We start from the raw sequence: 3,960 nt of genomic DNA on the forward strand, positions 1-3,960 counted from the left end.
TCTCACCTGTTCTGCCCAGTGATCCAGTTTCACTGGGACTATATAATGCAAGGCTGTGATATCCATGGGTGAGATGGACCCCTCGTATAGTAAAAACTTCATAAGGAGGCTTAGAGAGAGGTTCCTCTCTAGGTCAGTGATTTTCAATCTTTTTTCATTTGCGGACACAATTTTGAATGAAGATGTGAACCCCTTTGGAAATCTTAGACAAAGTCTGCGAACCGCATGGGTTTGTGGATCACAGGTTGAAAACTACTGCTCTAACATCATTCCATTGGAACCCCTCCCAAAATGAGCTGGAGGACTAGCCCCAAACCTGCCACTTCCATATGCACACACTCTGTGGCTGCATTGGCTCTAGAGTCCTGGGGTAAAATCCTGGCCCTATTGAAGTCAATGGAAGTGTTGCCCTTAGATATCAACCTAGTGTCCACCTCCCGCTGAGCACAGCAGTCGCTGAAAGAGGATTGGTGGGAGAGGTAATAGGGCTTGAGGCTGGGTCACCTCTTCAATCGATCTTCATGGGGCTGGTAGGGGAAGCACATAATTTCCCTGTCTCATGGCCTCAGGTAATAAAGGGCTGCCCTTTCCCCCCCACAGATCCCAACCCTGCAGGGGCATAGTGCTGCAGAAACACCAGTGGGGTAGGTGAGATCTGGAGGGTAAGAGGGAGCTGCAAGTGTGGAGGGCACATCTGGCCCCATGTCACAAAGTGCACGGGTTTGTGATAAATTGCACACCACGTGTTAGAATCAAAACTCCAAAATGCCTCATGTTAGGATTAATGCTCTATACATATAAGATAGCCAATAACACGAGAGAAGCTGTGAAATGTTTGCATCAGTCTCAACATGTCTTCCAACCACACAATAGCACTGTAGCAACATAGCGGTCTGGGACACTAGACAAATACTTTCATTTGGTTTGGAGGTACACAACCATTATTTAGTAATAGTGCCACAAGGAGTGGAGAAAAGTAATGTGCACTCTTAACGTGTGACACTATACCTTGGGGGAGTGCCCTGTAACCCTCATATTCATCATTTTTATATAATTGTGATATTTCATATAAAGCATGCCATGTAAGGTATCATGGGAAAGGTTATGATCTGCTGAAAGCCATTGTTCTATCTAAATATGTATATCGTTAGTGCATATGAAGTTATGAGATTGTGTTGTGTGGTTGTTACTAAAATATGCTGTGAGTTGGGGTATCACCCAGATATTAGATCCCCAGAGACAACAACAAGGGAGGTAACCAGTGCCCGGGCGGGTGTCAAACAACCATCAACAGCCATTGTCCAGCAAGAGAGTTACTTGCACAAGGCCACACCAGGGGAATTACTCACTTGCACAAGGCCACACATGGGGAATTGCTTAACCTTGCCTGGTGACTCAGCAACGCCCACCAGACATGCTTGGTCTTGTGTTCTCCAAGCACATGGAATGAGGATATAAAATAGAGGAAAGAGGCCTCATGGTTTGCCCTATATCTCCTCCCACCTATGCTGAAGGCACCAAAAATGCTGGAGCTGAGGAGACTGGTCCCCTGGCTAACAGGGAGAGCCTGCGTATGAAAGACTGTAACCCTCCTGCAGCATCCAGTTGTGTGAGAAAAACTGCTTAGTCCAGATATTGCCTAGTGTATTAAGACTGAGAATTTAGACTGCGTGCTTATTTTTTATTTTCCTTTTGTAACTACTATAATTTTTGCCAATCACGTATAATCACTCAAAATCTATCTTTTTGTAATAAATAACCTTATTCTAATGTTTATCCTTACCAGTGAGTTTGATTGAAGTATTTGGTAAATCTGCTTAGCTTTAAAGGGCTGTTGCATGTCCACTTTCCATTGATGAAGTGGTGAACCAATTAAAAAATTGCATTGCTCAAGAAAGGTCTTGAACAGCGCAAGATGGTATATTCCTGAGGTACAAAGCTGGGAGCTGGTGTAATTTGGCTAGTGACTTGCTCTGTGTTAGTGGTTCTCAAACTTTTTTTTCGCGGACTGCTTGAAAATTGCTGAGGGTCTTGGCGGACCACTTATCGATTTTTCCAAATGTTGTTTGTACCGTTAGCTAACTATTATAAAGCACTTTGGATAAAAGCGTTATATAAAAAAAAGTTAATAATAATTAATGTTTTTTTGTTCTACAAATAAAAGCACACAACTCATATTTTAATACCAGTAATCTTGCCTTTCTAATGCGATGGATGTGCCCTCTCTCTCCCGCCACAGCAGCTCCCAAGCTGGGGCTGGGAAGGAGGAGAGTCTCTTCCTCTCTCCCCCACCGCAGCAGCCCTTGAGCTGGGGCTAGGAAGGAGGGGAGTCTCCCCCCCACCGCAGCAGCCACAGAGCTGAGGCTGGGAAGGAGGGCCGTCTCTCCCTGGCAGCTGCAGCCCTGGAGCTGGGGAAAGTTGCCTCTTTCTCTGGCCACCGCAGCCCTGCAAGTCCCAAATTCTCCCCACCCCTTCTTCTCACCCCACTTCCCCCTCCCACCTACCCCCTATTTCCCCCAAGGCCGCCACCTCACCTTACATGTGTGTCTTCTCCAGGGTCCCGACACCTAATTAGTGGAGCCACGCCTGTGCGGCTCCACTAATTAGATTCATTCTCTCGTGTACAGCCACCCAGACATACACCTTAGAGGGAACTCTCCGTGGACCACCTGAATGGAGCTCGTGGACCACAGTTTGAGAACCTGTGCTCTGTGTGATTCGTGAGTGGCTCCGGGAGCATTCATGCAATCTAGCTGGATGTGGGGCTCCACATGTGGATATACTGAGTGGTAACAGCACCTGGAGGGGTTTGCTGCTTGTCACCAGTAAGACATTGTAAGAGACAACGAAGATTAGCAAGTTAAGGGGGCACAGTGGCCGTACACAGAGCCAGTCCAGGCACCAGCTAAAGAAGCAGGTGCTTGGGGCGGCCAGTACCAAGGGGCGGCACTCCGGACGCTATTGGGGCGGCATGTCTGGGTGTGGTGACGACGCAGGAAAGGAAACAGAACGCCAGGTCTGTGGTAGCCGAAAAGCCCCTCTACCTCCAGGAACTTTTCCTGGGGCTTTTATTCTTTACTTACTTTGTTTACAACACTTCTTAGTGGTTACATTCCTGCGCATAAAAAGGCCAGGCAGTATACATGCACATAAGATAACAAACCCATCTCTTGAGCGCGTGAATGCCAGCTGCGAGGAAACAATCAAATCAGCCAAATAAGTTTCCCAAACATAGGCGCTAGAACAAGGTCACTCCTGCCTCATTGCCAAGGGAACAGTTTGCCGTTCTTCAAGGCTTGTGATTAGGGAGCAACACATTCCTACATCCCCCCCTATTTTATTTTATAGATGCGGTGTTTAAACAAAGCGCTCTCGCAGGGTAGCATACACAATGCCACTAGATTGGGTATACACTAAACAAAACAGCAAAGCAAAACGCCAATCCCATAAGGCTTGACCAGTTGCCAAACACCCCCCATGGGGTTTGTAAGTAAAACAATTAACTACTTTGGCACAAGTATTATTAGCATAATTTGCTACAAAGGGGGTATAAAGCTATACCTAATCAATACTCTATTATTGCAAATTGAATGGTTTGCAAACAGGAACAAGGCAGGTACTTAACAAACCTTGCATTTATACCTTTCATTACAAAAATAATGAGGGACAGCTGCATTTTGTTATACATAGGCCATCTTGATATCTTAATTCCTTACTTGTTTTGACTCTTGCCAACATACAATATTTTCTAGACCTTATCTACACAAGGTCTTCTACACCTTATCTATACAAGGTCACAATAACTTCTCACACAGTACTTTCTCACCCGCCTCACACAATCCTCGCTTCTACAAATCTCGCGTTATCAGGATTACAGTTAGCCTGACTCTTGCTAACAAACTGTCATGCATAGCAGTTCTTTTCTGACAGTTCTTTCTCTGCTTCCACGACCCCCCCCCC

Source organism: Chrysemys picta, chromosome 6 (assembly GCF_011386835.1).
Source record: "Chrysemys picta bellii isolate R12L10 chromosome 6, ASM1138683v2, whole genome shotgun sequence".
In the NCBI taxonomy this organism is placed as follows: Eukaryota; Metazoa; Chordata; order Testudines; family Emydidae; genus Chrysemys; species Chrysemys picta.